At 32.9% G+C, this 23,285-nt stretch overlaps 1 long non-coding RNA gene across 1 annotated transcript; it reads right to left on the minus strand.

Annotated features, from left to right (window-relative positions):
* Positions 1 to 2,673: 2,673 nt before the first annotated feature.
* Positions 2,674 to 23,042, minus strand: LOC149815976 (uncharacterized). The gene is made up of 3 exons (XR_016428009.1): positions 22,797 to 23,042; positions 6,009 to 6,206; positions 2,674 to 3,513 (listed from the first exon to the last, which is right to left on the minus strand). It is a non-coding gene; the product is annotated as an uncharacterized LOC149815976 (long non-coding RNA).
* Between the last annotated feature and the right edge of the window lie 243 nt (positions 23,043 to 23,285).

Consider the following 23,285-nt stretch of genomic DNA (forward strand, 5'->3'; position numbering starts at 1 on the left):
TTCACTTCGTCTCGTCAACATGAAGAGAATGACGTACTCATTTTTTTTTATGAAAATTATTATTGAAACCCTAAAAATATGTAGGTCTCACAAAATAATTGTGGGCTCCATAAAAATATCTCATGGGTCCCACATAAATATCTCATAAAAATAAACTAGTGTGTCCCATAGGGTAATAGAAGTCATTATGTTATTTCTCCTATAAATAATTGCTCTTGAATTTGGATATGGATCTAGATCGAATTTGACCCATATGCATGCTTCTATGCTAAATACGCCTGAGCAATCAATCAAAAGTAATCCTTAACTATGCATGCTTCTATAAACTATTGTCACAAGAATACTACTTGTAAGTGTCGTTGTGCCAAAGTTGGTTATTCACCCACAAGGGGTGAAGTGCTCATGAAGGTCGTAGACACCAAGAGTGATGTCTGCATGCATATAAAAAAATATAACGATAGTCTTTGTCCACGTGAGAACCAGTTTGTGCTTTAAAAATTTGGTTGGGGGTTGGATTCATATTTTTCTTTGTGCATAATGCATTGGTTGCCTATGTGACACTCAACATTCCAATAATAAAGATTATTTCATCTAACCCCTTCAAGACTTATGCTCATCAAGGAAGACGATGATGACACTACCTCAAGCGACATACTTTATCTTATGAACCAAAAAGTTTATATGGTCTCTCACTCAGAGGTTAGGAGATCAGGTTATCGCTGAGACCTAGGGGTTGACCTAGATACTGCAGTAGTAGGATGCATCCAAACCACTCTAGCAGGGGTTCTCCCAACAAAAATCTATCGCCCCGCTACAGAAAGTGTCATTAAGGCACAAAAATATATAGCATAAGAAACACCCATATGGCTTTGTTTGATGCCAAAGTTAGGTTCTCCCGTATACCAGATGTAAACTTGCAATTATTGAAACAATATATTAGTCATAAGTACACTAATGAATGAATAAATAAATGAAAGTACATTTGTACTATTCATGTATCACCTTATATAAGGCACTAATCTTGATACAGTGTTGGATCAATCAGGTGAAGGACCCAAATTGTATTTGTATAGCTAAGCTAGGCTCGATAAGCTCCTACTTCAGTCCATGGGATACCTATACACTAAGTCATGGAGACTTAAGCTACGATGTTTTCATCTATGGCCTTGAAGTGGCCCTTTATGTCTTCAATATATTATACTTGTTAGAATTTGAATATTTTTCTACTAGACTAGGAATGGTTCTGACCTCATTTTATAGGGGATACAGGTACTGAACATGCAATGCGAGATGCGGAGGAGGGCAATATCAAAATTCAGGGTTTCTCTAAATTTTGTTAGACATTTCGTTTACAAACCTAATTTATCTAGTACTTCTTTACTAAGTAGTATTATTTGTAATAAATAACTCATTTTGGATGATTTAAATGAAATATTTTGGTGGACAATGAGTGATTGACCACACATATGTGACCCACCCTACATCTTCTAAAACTGATGACTAATTATGATCTATTTCTGCTGGTAAAGTCTTTTATAAATTTTGCTAAAAAAAAAATCATGAAATTTGGATAGTGTTGTTTTGAAAATCTGGGCATTACACTCACCTAGGCTCAAACCCACTTCTGGACCTTCTTGACCCAAACCAGATATACTTAACCCAATTTATTTTGCATGCTGAAATTTACAAAATGTAGTCTAACGTTTTTTCGGTCATATCTCCCTAACCATAATGAGTTTTGTTCTTAAATTTGAACCCTAACGCAATTCATATGTCTCCAAAGTACCATCCTAAAATCAACCCTAAACTCTCAACCACTGAGGAGAACTACTCTGTTTACTAAAACCTATCAAAATAGAAAACCAGACTCAAGAAAAAATTTTATGGCCTAATCACGGACTCTAAATCTCTAACCTAGTAGAGTTTGACCTTTTGACTTATTATAGTGTCTTTCTCCATGTGCCCCCTAGCTACACTCCAATTTTGAGTCATTTCTGTTTAGCCAATTAGGAAAAATCATGTTTTTTCTAAAGACTATCAGAATTTCCAAATCCTATTTTTTGACTTAGACCCTATTTTAACTTAACCGACCTAACCCGAACCTAGTTTTAATCCCAGTTTTACCCCAGGCCCACTCGAAACATAACACGAGTTTACCAACTCGTATCATCATGAAAATTCAATATCTTGGCTGGTGCACTTAGCTGAAAGGCAGGTGAAACCTTGTCTAGCTTGATGGGACATGGTTGGAAGATGATATAGGAACTCATGAATTGGAAACTCTTTTCAGACGAATCAAGTGTGATTTGGATATCTAGTCTTACTGTTCAGGGTGAATTCCCTGTCAAGATCATCGAAGCACAGAAGATAGACCCTCAGTATGAGAAGTTGAAGGCACTTAAGTTGCAACCTCGATTGAGGATGACCAACCGACACCAAGTCAGCACGAGCACGAGCTTGCACCAGCACCTAGCCACGGGAGAAGATTTTAGCACACGAGCGCCAGAAGCATCAACATATTGTCCGGCCAGCACGTGTGCTAAAATGTGAAGATCAACACGATTGGCGTGGTCCCAACAGGTAGGATGCGCCAAGCAAGTGTAATGCAATATAAATAGTGCAAACAAAGTGTAAATTCATCATGTCATGAATGAAATAAGAAATTCCTCTGGCTCCAGGTTTTGGAGATTGGCCTCTTAAGAGGATTCAACTCTTTTGAAAAAATCTTGAATTTCCTAGAGAGATTCTCACCTCATTTCCTTCTTCCTTCCGTCTTCTATCCTCTTCATCCTATCCGATCTTCTTAGATCGCTTCCCTCTACTTATCCTCGGATGATCGCAGCAACCATGTGCAACTGCACTACTCTGGAGCATTGAAGAAGTTGGCCTGAGACGTCGCAGCATCAATCACTACTGCCGTAGCCGCCTAGTGAGTCACAACAGACCGCAGCATAGGGCGTGGCCTTTGCACAAGCTCCAGGGCGCATCCGAGAGTCTCTAGACTCTAGATCGCCTAATATTTGTCTGAAGCTAAGGGAAAATAACTCGTAAATAGGTTGAATTGACGATCTAGAGATTCAATCAACATTACTGTGCTTAGCAGTTGTAGAGATGGCCGATCGGCCTATGTCTGTACGTTGTGCGCATCTGTGCTGAGCATCTGCTACCGTACACCAGCTCTTCATCAACAGGATCTTGTTCCAACTCTTGAGCACCCGACGTGTGTTGAGCCAGATCCAGCTCACTCCGTTGACAAATAAAGATCAGCTGAGTGCATTCACATCTTGACTTAGTTGATTCTCCATAGATTGATTTCACTGGCCGTGTAGGTATTGTTGTGTAGGACAAGCACGTCACTCTCTGTAGCAACTGACAATCTGTTGTTGCGGCTAGCGTCAGTGTATGCGAACTTGCATGTGTGAGCACGATCTACATGTAGCGTCTACGTGCATGCGTTGAGCCTGCGTGAGTTGCTTCTACATAGCGCCTGTGTGCGCAGCTTCTGCATAGCGCCTGTGTGCACAAAACAGTTAGAGTGCTACCACGTGACTGTGAGCCACCGTGCACTTATTATGGTGAGCCACGACATGAGATTCGGGGCAGGTTGCTAGGAAAGACCGCAACACTTTCGTAGCTAGAAAATGCCTCCTATCAGTTGAAAGAGGATGAAAGCTTGTGGATGCATGAAGTCTAAAGTCTGATTACCAAATGACCCCAAGATCAAAGAACTATTGGATGATACTTATAAATCAAAGTTATGCGATTTTGAAAACAATATTTTTAAACAAAAAATTGTGCACCAAATGATAATTTTAAAACCACTTCTTGTACTCGTTGCAAAGTAGCAAGTCGAATCATTTCCTCAAGGAATGAAACTTAGGCTTAACAATTCACAAAAGAGCTTACTTTATTAATACCTCGAAAAGACAATTACACTATTCTTTAATTACAATGTTAACTAAAATAAAATGGACAAAAATAATAAAAAATTTAAACAAAGCTTGAGCCCTCTAACAAAATCTAGAAAACTTTAAGACCATATTCTTTTACATCCACCTCAGCCCACCCTCCTCCTTATTCTAACGCAGATATAGAGACCTGTAAAATAAAATAAAGAAAAACTATACTACCCTATTCTAAACAATTAAGCAAATGAATATTAATAAACAAATTAATTAATCTAACTAACAATTAAAATGACTGAGATTAAAGCAATAATAAAGAATTAATTATCTACACTACCTATCGACTAAAAAAAATAAACTAATTCAATCCAACTAATGCAATTAATGATTAATAATAACTGGTCTAACTTGAATAAATAACAAGAATAAAAAGAGCCTAACTAACTTAACATAAAATTATCAAGAAGTAAAAGAACTAATAAACTAATCTAACTACACAAGAAATATCTAACTGAAATTCAAGATTCTAATTAACTAACTTACACTAATCAAGAAAGCTAACTGAATAACAATAACTCAAGAATGAACTAATATACTAAATAAATAACAGATTAACAAACAAACTTATAAACTAATCAACAAAAATCTAACACTAACTGATGTGTACCGAATTCAAATAACAACCTGAAAATAAAGAAACTACCCAAACTTTCTAATATAATTAACTATGCAACTAAAAATGAAAACAAGAAATCGACAACTATGTATTTAATAAACTATCCAAAACAAAATAAAATCTAAATTAAAACCAAAACTAAATAACGTGAATCGATTTAAAACTAAACTAACATTAAACTATAGAAACTATGATTAGTCTAAAAACAAAAAAATAAATATTAACTATTCTATTCTATTAGAGAAAAACGATAATCAGAAAAAAATCGGCTAATCTATTTTTAATCTAAAGATTCTAAACTAAATCTTAATTAAACAAATTTATTGAAATCTAACTAACTAATACTGATTTAATTAATGTAAAACAAATAGAAATTGATGTGAATTAAATTTAATGATTAAAATATAAATAACGATTACCAAAAATCTAATTTGGCTGATTATTCTACTAATTAAAGACGATGATTAATAAATAGCATGATTAAATATCCAACAAGGTTCTAACATTAAATTCTAGAATTACAGTTAACAATCAACTACTGATAAAGAACAAAAATTAATTCTAATCTATTTGGCTGAATTAGAACTAATTAATTTATTCTACCTAACTATTGATTAATCTAAACTAACCATAAATTGAATAAAAACTAATTAAAGCAACTAAAATAATCAAGAACAATAATTAATCAATGAATAAATAACCTAGTAATGAAAATAAATAGGAAATACTCAGATCTAACTACCAAAAATAAAAGAATACTAAAAAGACTACAAAACCCTAATCGGCTATTAAAAAGAAACCTAACTAATTAAATTTATGAAATACTGAATATACAGAAACTAATCTAAATTAATCTAACCTAATATGGACTAAAAAAACAAAAGTAATAAAAAGAACTAAACTATATCTAATGATTTTATTTAAAACAGAAAACTATGCCTGAAAATCATGAAAATTGATAAAACTGAATTCAATCTATTTTTATTTTATAAAAAACATAAATCTGAAATAAAAGAAAATCAGATTTAATCTAACACTAAACTAAAACTAATCTAATCAATGAGAATATAAAAATAAACTATTAAACATACTAATACAAACACGTTTTACAAATCCAAACTTAACCGACGGGCCTTTTAGGTTAAGTTTTTTGACCCGAATGACTCAAGACTTGACAAAAACTCTGACAAAAAAATGATCAGACCTTGAAAACTGACTCTAGACGACAAATAACACAACATATCAAAAACCCAAAGCGAAACGCAAAAGAAAAATGGCCAAGATTTATTTTCTTTATTTCTTTATTTCTTTATTTCTTTTTTCTAAAAAAAAAAGTAAAAATAAAAATCGAAAAGTAGAGAGGGGGAGGAAGGCGCACCTCAAGGGCTGCCCGACTAGTTTGGGGGTAGAAAAGAGCAGACTTATACCTCAGATCTCACGCCATGAACATCTTCTTGTTGCTAAAATTGTGTTTTTGGCTGCAGCACGCCCGAAATCTGAGTTGACAAAAGGGGAAGATTGGTGGAGGAAGAAATGACATCTATTTGTTGTAGGGGGAGATTTCTTGGATTTTGATCATGAAGGTTCGTACCAAATCCAAAGTTGAAGGTTTTAATCATGGGTACCTGCAACAATACACAAAACAAACAACGAAAATAAGAAAAGAAACAGTGAAAAATATTATGGTACAGTTTGAAATCATAAGAGGGAAGAAGAGAGGAACTCGGCCAAGAGGCGGAGAAGAAGAAGAAAAAGAAGAAATAGGTATGGAGGCTGGCATGAAACCCTAGGCAAAGACATGTTCTCAATGTTGGATGTCCCATATTTATAAAGATATAATTTTATAAATTTAAAAAACAAGCCTATTTATAACTATTTATAAAATAGTACCTAAAACGTTCTAAAATTCCTAAAAACAACCTATGCCAATTCTTGGAGGGATTTTCGGTATTTTTCATGTTAGATCTATGGAGCTAAGTTTAATTGGAATATGGATCAGATCTGAAGGTCCATTTGTATAGTTTTGGATTGGATCTAGATCCATTTCACATCAATATAGATCTTATTTCTCAAAAATTGCTCTAATTTCTTTGTTTTAACTCAGATTTTGATGAAATTCGAACCAAAACTCCATCACACCTAAAACAACTTAAACATGAGTGTTTAAGCTATAAAAGTTTATATAATTACATGATTTTATGATAATATGATATGCATTTCATGCATTATCAAATGCCCCCAGGCTTATTTGTTTGCTAGTCCCCAAGATATTAAATCTAAATTACTATGCTAAGAAATTAGAAATAAATAATAGATAAATTTAAAGCAAATAATATACAAATCCTAACTCAGTTTTGTTGGAATCATAATTGCATTTGGCATATGCAACAAGCCTTTTAAACCCCTGGGTCACCTCAATGGACAAGTAAGGTCTCGTGAGGGTTAGCAGTGATGCTATCCACAAACATCTTTGTCATGCATATGTAAAAAATTTCAAAAGCCATTAAGCAATTAGGAAATTAGTTTAAAAAAATATTTCATGAACCTACATTCTCACAACATATTTAGAGTTTAGCATGCCTCCACAGTAGAAAAACTTTTGCTTTAACTTTTCTAAAATTTGTAATTATATATGTTTTTTTCTTAGAAAATCAAGTACAATAATGTGATTGCCCATATATCATCACTTGTATGTTTTTTGCATAGTTTTTTCATAATTATTTCTAAGCAATGAATTTTTTATTAAGCCCCTATTAATATTTTTCTTTCTTTTTGTTTTCAATTTTTCACTTTTTTTTTTCAGTTGGGCACTATTTCAATATTTAGGTTTTCATGACCCATGTAGCAAACTTTGCGCCAGTGACTCCCAAGCCAGGCGACCTTAGGACACCAGGTGTAAAACACCCCTCAGGCTCTACTTGCTCAAACCAAATAGGTCACAGATGTCGACTAGACAAGTAAGTGATCTCCTTGGTTATCGTTTTCAACCCGAGAGGTAAACACTTTAGCTCGTGTCTCAACCCAGCTATTAAGGAACAACCAAGACATCAAACAAACTAAACGTATGCTTTTTTTCTTTAAATCTCTTATTTTTTTATATTTTTTATTTGCTTAGTTTTTTAAAAGAAGACTGTGCATATTCATATGTGTGATTCAAAACAAACTCTAACATTCATATACAGTCTTTTCTTTGAAATCCACATAAATAACCATTCCTTTTATATTAGTTTCAACAAAAAAAATTACATGGGGCTTAACAATCTCTAAAATGTCAGATTATGTAAAATCCTTCATATTTGCTAAATTTATTTCTCAAAAGCCTAATTTTTATGAGTTTTTAACAAATACATGGACAGAAAAAAAATTTAAGGTGTGCATCTCATACCCTCTCCCATGTCTGAATGACATTGTCCCTATTGGCATACAATAATTTAAACATGTAGATGCTGATACATACCTAAGAACATAAAAGAAATAAATATGGGAGGAAGGAAAGATACAACTTGTTGATACGCAGAGCAATTTGAGTTGATTATCGTCGAGTCCTTGTACCACCACCATGCATATACGAATGTTTGATTTCTTGTTAGTCTGGCACATGATACGCTCCTATAAAAGTGCCCTATGTCCTATAATCGGTAACGCATAACACTAACGCACAAAAGATTAAATCATGTCTGTATGACAATTTAATTAAAAGAAAACAAAAAATGAAAAGAAAATAAACAATCTAATTCTACTCTTACTCTATACATATTGTATATGATTGTTGCTTAAATCCTATTTCTCTACGAAAATTTAGGATGATTTCGTCAGCCCGGATTATACGTAGAAGAATATGGATCATTCATAGGTTTGGCAAACTCCTCAGCAACCTGAACTTGTTCTTGAATAAATTCAGGATACTGAAATGCCGAAGGGAACTTAGTAACAACATGTACCAAACTAGCACAGAGAGCACACACTGTATGAGTGGGTGATGGGCCCGCAAGAAGTTGGTTGAGCTTCTGACTAATCAAATTTACTTTGTTCCTTAACTTAGCAGTTTCACCAATCTCCAGGGCACCACCTTTCTTGACAATCCCTAGTATGGTTCTCTCGGTATGAGAGCTAGAGGCATGATGTAAAGATTTTTTGCTTAATATATCAAACAACTATAAGGTCTCATCTTTGCTCTTTAACATGAATGTGCCCCACAAGAAGAGTTGATCATCTGACGATTCCGTTTAGATAGAATGTCATAAAAGCATTGGACTAATTGTCATCTCGACACCTGGTGATGGAGACATTTCCTAAGGGGATCTCAAATTTTCTCCCAGATCTCATGAAATTGCTCGCCTCTAGCTCTAAGAAGCTAGTAATGGCTCGCCTTAATTGGTTGGTATAACCTATGAAAAAATACTTCTTTAAGAAGTTTTGTTGAATTTGATCTCATGGTCCTATTTTTATGGTATCTAAGGACTTTGACCAATACTTGGCCTTGTCCTTCAATGAAAATGAGAATAGGCTCAATTTTAAAGCATCATCCCTGAAATTTTAGATTTTCATTGTAGAACATATTTCGAGGAACTCATCTAAGTGACTATAAGGATCTTTGTGACTAAGGCCAAAAAAAGAGGGTAACATCTGAATCACATTGGCCTTAGTCTCATATTGTGGCACCCCTAGAGTAGGTCTTCTGATGCAAGATGCATGGGTGTACTCTCTAGGTAAGAAGTATGCCCTCAGAGGACGTGTGGGAGCAACGAACGTCATATCACCCATCTCTCATCGACCTTGAGAAGAATGGATTATTCTCTCAGGATCATCGACAAAGGGATGCAACAAATTACCTAAAGTCCTACGCCCTTGTATACACTAGTGTCTGGTCCGGGTATACACAATGAACCTAATCTAACAAAAGAATCTAATCACAAAACACAAAAGAAAGTGAACCTATATGTACTAACAATGTTCAAACATATACTAACTATCTATATACGAACTAACCAACACAGATATTAATAAAGCAAGAAGTGAACTTATGCCTTACACCGTTCTTCGACAACGATGCCAAAAATTTGATGTAATTTTTAAAATAGTATTTTTAAACCAATAATTGCGCACCAAATGATAATTTTAAAACCAGTTTTAGTACTCACTACAGAGTAGCAAGTTGGATCGTCTCCTCAGGAAACAAAACTTAGGCATAACAATTCACAAAAGAATTGACTTTATTAATACCTTGAAAAGGAAATTACACTATTCTTTAATTACAATGCTAACTAAAACAAAAGGGACAAAAATAATAAAAATTCTAAGCTAAGCTTAGACCCTCTAACAAAATTCAGGGAGCTTTATGACCATATTCTTTTACATCCACCTCAGCCCACCCTCCTCCTTATTCTGAAGCAAATACATGGAGTTGTAAAATAAAATAAAGAAAAACTATACTACCCTATTCTATATAATTAAGCAAATGAAAATCAAATAAACAAATAATTAATCTAATTAACAATTAAAATGGCATGGATTAAAGAAACAATAAAGAATTAATTATCTACACTACCTATCAACCAAGAACAAATAAACTAATTCAATCCAACTAATGCAATTAATGATTAATAATAACTAGTCTAACATGAATAAATAATAAGAATTAAAAGAGCCTAACTAACTTAACATAAAATTATCAAGAAGTAAAAGAGCAAATGAACTAATCTAACTACACAAGAAATATCTATCTGAAATTCAAGATTCTAATTAACTAACTTACACTACTCAAGAAAGTTAACCGAATAACAATAATTGAAGAATTCACTAATATACTAAATAAATAACAAGAATAAATAACAGATTAACAAACAAATAAACTAATCAACAAAAATCTAACACTAACTAATCTATACAGAATTCAAATAATAACTTGGAAATAAAGAAACTACCCTAACTTTCTAATCTAATTAACTATGCAGCTAAAAATGAAAACAGGAAATTGGTAGCTATGTATTTAATAAACTATGCAAGATAAAATCAAATCTGAAGTAAAACCAAAACTAAATAACGCGAATAGATTTAAAACTAAACTAACATTAAACTATAGAAACTATGATTAGTCTAAAAACAAAAAAATAAAGATTAACTATTCTATTCTATTAGAGAAAAATGATAATCGAAAAAAAAATGGCTAATCTATTTTTAATTTAAACTAAACCTTAATTAAACTAATCTAATGAAATCTAACTAACTAATGTTGATTTAATTAATGTAAAAGAAACAAAAAATTGACGTGAATTAAAATTAATGATTAAAAACATAAATAACACTTACCGATAATCTAATTCAGCTGATTATTCTACTAATTAAAGATGATAATTAGTAAATAGCATGGTTAAATAACTAACTAGGTTCTAACATTAAATTTTAGAATTACAATTTACAATCAACTACTCATGAAGAACAAAAATTAATTCTAATCTATTTGGCTGAATTAAAACCAATTAATTTATTCTATCTAACTATTAATTAATCAAAACAAATAATAAATTGAATAAAAACTAATTAAAGCAACTAAAACAATCAAGAACAAGAAATAGTCAATAAATAAATAACCTAGTAATGAAAATAAATAGGAAATACTTAAATCTAACTACCAAAAATAAAAGAAAACTAAAAAGACTACAAAATCCTAATCAGCTATTAAGAAGAAACCTAATTAACTAAATTTATGAAATACCAAATATACATAAACTAATCTAAATTAATCTAACCTAGATCTAACATAATCTGGACTGAAAATAACAAAAATAATAAAAAAAAAAACTATATCTAACGATTTTATTTAAAACTGAAAATCATGAAAATCGTTAAAACCTAATTTAATCTATTTTTATTTTATAGAAAACATAAATCTGATATAAAAGAAAATCAGATCTAATCTAAAACTAACCTAAAACTAATCTAATCAATGAAAATATCAAAACAAACAATTAAACTAACTAATACAGACAGGTTTTACAAATCTAAACTTACCTGATGGCCTTTTTAGTTAAGTTTTTCGACCTGGATGACTCAAGACTCAACAAAAACTCTGACAAGAAAATGTTCAGACCTTGAAAACTAACTCTAGATGATAAATAACATGACATCAAAAACTCAAACCAAAATACAAAAGAAAACTGACCTAGATTTATTTTCTTTATTTCTTTTTCTAAAAAACAGTAAAAATAAAAATCGAAAAGTAGAGACGGGGAGGAAGGCGCACCTTAAGGTCTACCCGACGAGTTTGTGGACAAGGTAGAGTTCAATCACATCTCGTAATGTTCTACAGCAAATAAAATTTGGCATACTCTTCTCGTTACTCATGAAGGTACGTCAAAGGTAAAGGAATCTAAAATTACATCGGACATGGTAACAAGAATGATCGATATTACCAACACTCTAAAATCCCTTGAAAAAGAATATTCACAAGTGGATTTAGTTAGAAAAATCCTAAGGTGTTGAACTCCTGAATGTGAGAGAAAAACCATGGCATTAGAGGAAGCAAATGATTTAAACATGTTTTCTCTTGAAGATTTGGTTGGTAACTTAATGACATATGAAGTCCAACTTCATGATAGACAAGAAGAAGAACCCAAGAAGAAATCTCTTGCTTTCAAGGCCATTTTTTACTCTGAAGATTCAGAAGAAGATGATGATATTGCCCTCATCAGAAGGCAATTCAAAATATTCATCAAAAAGAAAAGATTTCAGAGAAAGGTAAAGAAAACGGATTCTTCCAATCCTAATGAAGTGAAGTGCTTTAACTGCAAAAAGGCATGACACATCAAGAAAGATTGTCCTCTTCGCAAAATCAAGCCCAAAGACCAATTCAAGAAGAAAAAGGTATTTCAAGCAAGTTGGGATGATAGTGATTCCTCCGCCGACGAGGAATCTAATGAAAAAGTCACCAATATGTGCTTTGTAGTATAAGAAGACTCGGTAAGTCAATTTGAGTATGATGATTTATTAGAAGCATTTAATGAATTATATGCTAAATTTGAGAGTATAAGTTCTAAAAACAAAGAGTTAAAAATTGAAAATTCAACTATTGACTCTCAAAATAAATTGTTACTTCAAGAGATAGAAGATCTCAAGAAGGAAAACTCTTGTCAAGCATCTAAGATAAAAGAAATTGGAATTAGAACTAATATCTTACAAGAAGAAATATCAAGTTTGAAAGAAAAATCAAATGATCTTCTTTTTATAGTGACTAAGTTCACTAATGACCAAGATAATCTAGAAAGACTTCTTGGTTCTCAAAGATGCTCGGTTAATAAAACCGGATTGAGATATAGCTTCTTTGATACTCAAAATAGACCAAACTATATGGTGAAGAATCGAAGATAAAATTATCAATCATTGATTCAAAGAACTCAATTTTCTAGTTATAATAGAAATGCATTTAATCATGATACTTATAAAGCTTATAAGCCTAGACATGATTACTCTAGAAATGCTAAATCTTTTTATAGAAAAAATACTTATTCTCAAAGGAAACCAAAATCCAAATGGATATGGGTTCCTAAGACTAACTCTCATGGACCCGAAAATAGAAGGAGGTCAAATGCTTTGTCTTCCAATTTTGTTGTAGGTATACAAAATAAGGAGCAAATGGATCTTGGACAGCGGTTGTTCCAAACATATGACTGGATGGCCGGAGTTATTTTTCACCTTCCAAAGTAAGGATGGAGGAACTGTCACCTTTGGTGACAATAACAAGGGAAAAGTAATCGGTATTGGTAACATTGGTAATCCAAAATTTTCCTTGATAGAAAATATTATTTTAGTAGATGATTTAATGCATAATTTATTATCCATTAGTCAATTATATGATAAAGATTTTCTCATTTTTTTTAACATGATTTATGCATAATTTCTGATTTTCAATCTAAAAAGATCATTTTTAAAGGTAAAAGAAGGAATAATGTATATGAACTTCGTTTAGATGAGTTACCCAATTTTAATGAAAAATGTCTTATCGCTTCAAATGAAATTCAATGGTTATGGCATAAGAGACTTGGACATGTTAACTTTAAATTAATTTCTAAGTTATCCAAGAATGATCTTGTTAGAGGCCTACCTAAAATACCATATAAGGACCACTTATGTGATGCTTGCCAAATGGGTAAATAAATCAAGAGTTCTTTCAAAGCGAAAGATATAATTTCAACAAGGCATCCTCTTGAACTTTACATTTAGATCTATTTCGACCATTTTTACATAAAATATGTTTTGAATCATATTATAATCGTATACCAAAGATCTCATATTTTAAATTTTTTGGTAGTAAATGCTTCTTGTTAAATACCAAAGATAATCTTGATAAGTTTGATTCAAAATCAAACGAAGCAATGTTTCTTGAATATTCTTCTAGAAGCAAAGCTTATCGTGTTTTTAATAAAAGAACCTCTTGCATTGAAGAATCTTTACATGTTACATTTGATGAGAATTGTGATAAGGTTATATCTCTAAGCGAATGAGAAGAAGTCATACTTCAAGAAGAACCTTTGATAGAAAGCACTTCTCAAGAAAATATTCCTCTTCCAGCGATTTGTAAAGAAGTTCCCAATCATCCACATGAGCAGATTATTGGAGAAATAAAGAGTGGTGTCCAAACTAGAAGGCAATTGCAATATATTGCAAATATTGCTTTCATATCTAAAATAGAACCAAAGAATATCAATGAGGCTTATGATGATGAATTTTAGCTTTTAGCCATGTCCGAAGAACTCACCAATTTATTAAGAATGATGTATGAGATCTAGTTGATAGACCAAAGGATCATCCGGTAATTGAAACAAGATGGGTCTTTCGAAATAAGCTGGACGAAAATGGCGAAGTCATTCGAAACATAGCAAGGCTAGTAGCACAAGGCTATAATCAAGAAGAAGGCATAGATTTTGATGAAATCTATGCACCAGTGGCTCGATTAGAGTCAATCCGTATGATGCTTGCTTTTGCTAGTTATATGAATTTTAAATTATATCAAATTGACGTTAAGAGTGCATTCTTAAATGAATACATCAATGAAAAAGTTTAAGTAGAGCAACCTCCAGGCTTTGAAAATGAGAAACATCCAAAAAAAGTCTATAAATTAAAAAGAGCTTTGTACGGACTCAAACAAGTACCAAGAGCATGGTATGAAAGACTATGAAATTTTCTAGAATAATCTGGTTTTTCCATTAGTCGAGTAGACTTCACTCTATTTATTAAAAATTTTAATTCATACATTCTTATTATGCAAATTTATATTAATAACATAATATTTGATTCTACTAATGATTCTCTTTGTAAAGAATTTGCTAAAGTTATGCAGGAAGAGTTTGAAATGAGCTTGATGGGTGAATTGAACTACTTTCTTGGACTTCAAACTAAGCAAACTGAAGAAGAAATCTTTATCAACCAGACTAAGTATACAAAAGAACTTCTTAAGAGATTTGGCATGGACTCTTCAAAATCAAGAAGAAATCCTGTGAGCACAACTACTTCTCTTGACAAAGATGAAAATGGTAAAGATGTAGATAATAAGCTCTACAGAGGTATGATTGGATCTCTATTATACTTAACTGCTAGTCGACCCGATATAATGTTTAATGTTTGTATGTATGCTAAATTTTAGGCTAATCCGAAGGAATCTTACTTAATTGCAGTAAAACAAATTTTTTGATACTTGAAAGATACTTCAAATTTTGGTTTGTTTTACCCTAAATCATCTTCCTTCGATTTAGTTTCATATAGTGATGTAGATTTTGCTGAAAGCAAATCTGATCGCAAGAGTACTAGTAGAACTTGTCATTTCTTAAGACATTTTTTAGTCTCTTGGTTTAATAAAAAGCAAAATTAGTGTCACTCTCAATAACTGAAGTAAAATATATACCGGCTAGTTTAGCATGTTCACAAGTATTATGGATGAAACAAACCTTAAAAGATTTTGGTTTGAATTACTCCACAACAACTATTTATTGTGATAACACTAGTTCTATAAATCTTTTGAAAAATCATGTTTAACACTCAAGAACTAAGCATATTGAAGTGAGACATCATTTCTTACGGGATCATGTGTTAAAAGGGGATGTTTCTTTAAATTTTATACCCACTAATGCACAATATCCCGATATCCTCACTAAACCACTTAAAAATAAAGATTTTATGAGAATTAGGAGAGAACTAGGCATTTGCTCATTATTAGATTTATAATTTTGTTTTACAATTTTTTATTTTTTGAAAAAATCTCAAAATCGGATTTTTTAGTAGACCGATAAAATTCTAGTCGACTGATGGTTATTTTTAAATTTTTAAATTGAAGGGACCCGATACCCCTTGGTTTTATTTAAAAGGGCAATTGTTATTTTTTTACGCCTGTGTGTTTTCTCCTCTTCAGAAGCCGATCAACCACTCCCTCTCCTCTAAAGCAGCTGCACCCTCTACCGGCTCTTCTCTCTTTCCTAAAACCCTTGGAAGATTGGCATCCCTCTTCCGGTGGACTGCTTCTGCCAATTGATTTGGCCACTAACAGAGAACGTGATCGTGGATGGCCTATTGTCCATCATATCCTTCCCGGCAATCAACGGAGCATTATTCGCATCGCACGAAGGCCCCTCCAGTTTTCTTCGGCAGATATCTATTGTCTTCCATTATCCCTAGGAGATTTCAATCTCTTGCCGGTCGCACTCCTTCTCGTTGGAACCTTCTTGCCGCGACAGAGTGATTCTGCAACATTGGTTATCCTCCACGATGTCGGACAACATCTTCCTTTCACCGGACGTCATTCTTAAAGCATTGGAAAGCCGACATTAACAGTGTCTCCACCTGTTTCTCTCTGTGACCTCGTTGACCAACCATTCCTTGCGGCACCGATTCCCTTTGACAGGTTCATCCATTTTATTTTATTTCTTGACAACGATGCCATATCAGAAAACTGCCTCTCCACAAGGTTCCCCTTCTTCATCTACACCTACAGGCAAAGGACGTCATGAATTTTCTCTTAGCCTACTTAGAAATTCCCTTCTATATGATACATTTGGATCTATTTCTCCCCTACCCATCTTACCCGATAGAAGTGTTTTTTTTCACATTTATTTACGATATGATCTTGAGGCATTGTTTACAGGGATTTCACATGTTTTTTATACATCTTTCGATCGTGATTATTATTCATTCTTAACTCATTTGTTTTACACAAATTTGCAAATCGATCACGATACTGGTTTTATTTCCTTTCTTGTTAGAGACATTGAAATCAAGTTTGATTATTTTTTCAATAGATCTTTCTACTGCTCTTTATTTCTTATTTAGAAATATTTCTGTGAATTGGGTAAACATATATTTTACTACATTATGGAAACAAAAACTCTTTCTTCCGTATGGATGACTTCTTACCCGCATTTTCAAATATTTCAAAGTACCCCTAACCAATAAAAAATATATTGAACAAAAGGAATACTTTGATCAAATTGTTTTTAAACGAATGAAACTCACCTATCTACCTCCTGCAAATTTTGGATCTCCTGAATCCTCTGAACCATCACCATCTCCTATGACACCCCCATCACAAGTAAAACGAAAGAAAGTCACTATTGATCAACATCATGATGAAGTTTTGCAATGAATAGAAGCTTTGGATCTACATCAACACACTTTTCGTGAGAATGTGACTCAACAACTTTCGTCAATTTAGAATGGTATTGTTGAACTCAAAGAGATGAACAAACACCACTTCTCTTAAACTTTGTTTACAGTTACTATAGCCTTTCTTTTCATGAACTTTGATCATTTCTGGGTTGTAGTATTTTGGACTTGAATTTGCATTTTGTTTATGCTATGACTACACTTACTCCTTTTGATAATGACAAAGGGAGAGAAAAAAATAAACATGGAAATTGTTTGAGAAAGCATTGAAAATTGCATTCATGAAAAAGAAATAGAAATGCATGAAGTAATGATGGAAATACAAAATAATCAATATGTGATATATATGCGTTGATTGTGCTAACTTCTTATGTTTTGCAGCATATTGATAGGGGGAGTAAAATCTTCATCTATGCTTCTAAATGCTCCATCTTTGACTACTTTGTCATCATAAAAAGGGGGGAGATTGTTACGACAATGAAGTCGTACATGATACTTCAAGTACAAGCTTTTGATGATAAACAAGTGAATCAACTGCATTTCAGCTAAGGCAATGAAGAAAGATGACAAGAATTGAAGAATTTGATAAAGAGTAGTGTATAAATATAAATTTCATTAAATGTCTTAGATTCTTGTAAGAGCCTTACTTAGAGTGCATATTTCAATTTTGTTTCACCTAAAAAGCCTTTAAAAAAACTTTTCTAAAAGAACCTTTCATAAAAATCGTTTTAGAAAACTCTTTACTTAATTTTTTATGATTATTAGTCGACCAACAGAGTCACCAGTCGACCAACTTTTTCGCACCAATTTTTTCTAAGTTAAAACTTTAACTTTCTGAATTAGTCGACCGAACAGAATGTCTGTTTTCTGAAAAATTTAGCAACAATCGAATAAAGGGTTTTTTAGTCGACCAGACAGAATGTTTGTTTTCACAAAATTTAGCAGCAGTCGGCTGAAAGGTTTTTCAATCTACTGATGAATTTCATCAGTCAACTAACTTTTTTTTTAGTCTACTAAGTTTTAAACTTCAGATTTTCAAACGGCTCTGTTAAACACATTAGTCGACCGATGCTAACTGTCAGTTTGCTAATATTTGATTTCAGTCGACTAATTTTGTCATTTTTCCTAAAATTTTAAAAGGCGTGTGTGATCATCGTAAATTTTTTCCTCTCTTGTGGTTTCTCTCTCTTCCTTCTTTTTTCCTTTCCGACCCCTATTACCTCCTTTTTGAAGGGAGAAAATAAAAGACAGAAAAGAAGAGAGAAGAGAAGAGAAAAGAAAGAGAAGAGAGAGAGGAACTCTTTTGCGGGATCTCACTTGACCTTAATTTTGAAGATATTTTTTTAAGAAAATAACTCACCTCCGTTTTGAAATAATTGCGGGAAAACTGGGAGACGGGATTCGCTCGTCGGTACGAGGTTCGACCGTTCCTGGCACCTTTACCAGAGGTAATTGAACCAAGGGTCGAATTCATGTCTTTTGCTTTGCTAAGAAATTATCTAAGAATTTATTCTAAGATTAAATGCACAAAGAATCATGCTTGTGCAATGTAGGGATGTATGCTCTTTTTGAAAATGATTTAAAAAAAAATCCAAGTGTTTCTGAGATGAATCTAATAAAGGAGTGAAGAAATGGTTTCTAACTTAGAACTTAAGATTTAAAGTTTCTAAGTTTTTGGAATAATCAGAGTTTGGAAAGAATAAATCTGGATTTTGAAAAATATGATTTTGAAATTTGAGAAAAAAAAGGAGAAGAAAGGAAATTTCAAAGTCATAAATGGACTTTGAATTAGAATAGAGATGAAATGGAATTGAATTCTAACTTTGAAGTTCAAAATCAGAATGAAATATGAGAAATCTAAATAGAATTGAGAAATGTGATTGATTTGAAAGTTGGAATTCAAGATGGAATTTGAATCCAAAGTCTGGATTTTAAATTGAGATCAAAATTGAATTCTGGATTTAGAATCCGAAAAATGGGAATTAGTTTTGAATTTTGGGATCCAAGATGAAATTGGATTCTGAATTTTAAATGGAATTGGATCTAAGATTTGGAATCCAAAGATGGAAGCTGGATCTGAAGTTTGAGATCCAAGGTGGAATTGGATTTTAGATCCTAAATGGAGGTTGGATCTGAAGTCTGAGATCCAAGGTGAAGTTGGGTTCTCGATCCTAGAATGGATTTTGGATCTAAAGGTCTGAGATCCAAGGTAGAATTAGAATCTGGATCTTAGAATGGATTTTGGATATGAAGGTCTGAGATCCAAGGTAGAATTAGGATCTGGATCCTAGAATGAATTTTGGATCTGAAATCTTGAGATCCAAGATGAGATTGGATTCTAGATCTTGGAATGGATTTCGGATTTGAAATCCGAGATCCGAGACAAGATTGGGCTCTGGACCCTACAATGGGGATTGGATCTGAAGCCTGAGATCCAAAAGTGGAGATTATGCTTGGAAATCTAGACCCAAGTTGGGATTAGGATCTAACTTTGGATTTGGATTCTGAAAAGTTCAAATAGGACTTTTAAAGATTGATCTGGGTTTTGAAAACCCAGATTGAATTTAAAACTTAGGAAGATTTCGATTTTGAGATTCAGAATCAATCTCAACTTTGATTTTAAAATTTGAAGAAAACTTGATTTTGAATTAGAAGATGAATCAGAAACTTCAAAGTTTAAATTGAACTTTGAAATTGAATTTCGAATTTGAATTGGAATTTTGGAGTTTGAATATAAAATGATTTTGAAATTTCAAAGTCAAATTGGATTTTGAAATTTCAAAGTCAAATTGGACTTTGAAATTGGGATAGAATTGAAATTTGAAATAGAAATTTGAAGAAAGATGTTCAAAATCACTTGGGTTTTTTAAAAGGAATTTTGAAAATATGATGCAATTCTATCCTAAGTGATGAATGAATTTAAATAATTTTTGAAATTGAATTTTGAAATCATATTTCATTCTTTACATGGATTAAGAATGAGATTGAAGATATAATACATCCCTGACTATGGTCATTGAATGTATTATATAATAATCACATTTAAATTAAAGTGAAGAATAAAATATATTTTTTTGTGCTTTTATAGAGTTTAAAATGAAATTAACTCTCAATATACCCTGACTATGGCCATTGGTATATATATTGAATTAATTTTAAATTATACTCTGATAAAAGGGAAAAAATATTTAAAGAAAACATGATGAATTTTGAAAAGGATCTAGTGTTATTTTATAAAAGATAAGAATACTAAGTCTTCTTTACATCCTGACTACGACCATTGATGTAAATCATCAACTTAGGATTAATTACCTCTTACGAAATGGTGCACATGCCATTCGTGTTTAACCATTGTGAGAATTTGAGAAATAAAGGCAAAAAGCATGAAAACGAGCAATTTATGATATTTACCATGCTCATTCATTCTATCTAAAACACGAAATATAAATTCTCATTAAGATCTAACTATTACAACACTTAAAATTGAAAGTACAATTCCAAAGTAATGACATTTTCCACATATTCCTTGCAAAACAAGGTTAGCACTTGAAAAAGATAATGGAACAACACAAATGTTAATCATGTTTATGGAAGGTACCTTAGGGGAATATATTTAAAAATGAGGATGAGGTTACAAGGCCCATGAACCTACTATTTAAAAATGATACAGATTTACATTGCCAGTCAAGACCCAAAACATGTAATTATGATATCCCCTGCATGTATTATGATATGTCGAATTTTGGAAAAAATGAGATAGCAAGAAATGAGCTATAATGATATTTAAGGTGAGTGGTAGATGAAGATGGTGCAGAAAGCGAAATATGTATAGGTAATGATATGCAGATGGTTTATTGGAGGTAAGCTATGTTGAAGATGCAGCTACATGTGCAACAGTGGCTGAAGCATTGTTGTTGTGAAAGCAACGGGGGTACAATAGCTAAAGGCTGACGATGGGCACTATAATCACAGCAGTGTCATTGTGAGATATGTGTGCCTAAATGATATGCACAGGTTATCCATATAATGTTGTCACATATATTGAGATGACCTCTAGGTGTATATTGTTATGAAGGATGACTTTGTATAAATGCAACAATGACATGATATACGATAGGATGAGAACTTGATACACTAGAAATAGGCTCGTTGGTAGAATAGCAGGTTTATCAAGATATTTACCTTCAGCTTCAGAGGGATAGTTGCTATTATGACTAGTTGTGGCGGAGTATGTGCAGGAAAAGAATGGAACAGATGTTTAGCAAAACAAAACCTGATTTTGAATCATGAAACATATACTTTTAGCCTATCAAGGCATTTCCAATCGACTTATCAGACCAATCCAGCAGGCCATGTTTGAAACAAAATTTCCAAAAGAAAGCAGGGAATAACACGGTTGTATGTAGTGAGATGCTTTGGTGGACATGGAGATGAGTTATGCGTGCCCCTAGCGAGATGTGCTTGCTGGGTAGACATGCAACACATATGTTCGTGGTATATACAACTTATGTGCAATGGATGCTATAGGTAACAGGTGCAGCAGAGATATACAAGGTGAGTGTAATTGCAGAAGAAGGTGATGTGCTACATGGTGTTAACAAGTGAAGGGCTTTGCTGATATGGGACAACAAAAATGTCATTGGGAATACTACAGGAAATGGTATCTTGGTTAACACATAAAATGAAGGTGTTACAGACCCAACAGGATGAGTGGTAAAGCAATGTTGTGAAGAAAAGATATACATGGGGATGTGCTCAAAAGGACCATTTGTGGGAATTGTTCTACACAGATTATTGCTAGAAACATCTACAACTTTAAGGCTATGAATATTGGCAAGCTCCCTAGAGATTCTCCCAGTTAATTGGTTGTTGTTTAGACATAGGAATACGAGAGATTTTAATTTTCCCAGTGAAGGAGGAATTGGCCCTGAAATGTTGTTGTTATATAGGTCCAAGCTCATTAGGCCCTTCAAATCACCTAATTCAGATGGAATTGTCCCCTAAATGTTATTTTTGTAAAGTTCTCTACATCCAGAAAACACATAGAAAGGTCAAAGAAACACAATCTGTCCCATAGAAAAATTCATGCGTAAAGACACCGTGCTAGCATAAGCACAAGATCTCATATCGAAAAACATTACCAACATTCATGAAGTACAATACTCATATTCCGTTAGATGCTAGAAACAAGATTAGTCATTAGGCACCTTCCAAACCTGGAAAGACCACAACTTTGGCAGAAAACAAAAACTATAATTTGTAGTTACTCATTTCAATATAATTCGACATAAGAAACTCCCTTAATTCCATGCAGAAAACCACCTGAAGAAGAAAAAAAACTTTTTAAGTAATGGAAATAACTCTTCCTAATGGATAGAACTACATCACAGACAAGTGAACTGCCAATAATATAAAATTAGAACATCAAATCCAGGAATGTTCTCAACAAAGACATATTGCAGGCACTAGTCATAACTGTATAAAATTTAGAAGTGTAGATGACCAAGTCACTAAATGAAGGCATGATAAAAATTGCAGGGGCAATGAGAAAAAAAGAAATAACTCACAAATATTGCAGATGCTCAAGCTTTCCTAGCTCAGGTACCAGATGACCAGATAGGTTTGAATTCCCCAAGTCCCTGATCTTGATGTGTTGTGATCTTGAGCTCAGGTGTATCTCAAAAGAGCTTAATCGTGGTTTTGTATGAAACAAGTTATGCTTCCTTGATTGTGCTTGTTGGGCGTTTGTGGAGATCTTGAAACTCTGGTACTTGCAGGGCGATTCAAGGGAAATTGCCGCCAGGCTTCTCATGTTCCCAGGTTCATGCTCTAGTAATTCTCGCACATTATTTTGCAACAATTAGGTTTTGCTTTGGTTTTTCATGTTGAATGGGGTCATTCACAAATTCATTGAGCTCAAGCAAATCATCACTCTGTATGTGCTGATAACTAGCCAATTGACTGATGAAGGGATAATGCACATCAATACTGTTTACACCTCAGAACTGACCACATTAGATGATTCACTCCATAGTGAAACATATAGTATGTAATTT

Source organism: Nuphar pumila, chromosome 15 (genome assembly GCF_984573655.1).
Source record: "Nuphar pumila chromosome 15, dmNupPumi1.hap1.1, whole genome shotgun sequence".
Classification (NCBI taxonomy): Eukaryota; Viridiplantae; Streptophyta; class Magnoliopsida; order Nymphaeales; family Nymphaeaceae; genus Nuphar; species Nuphar pumila.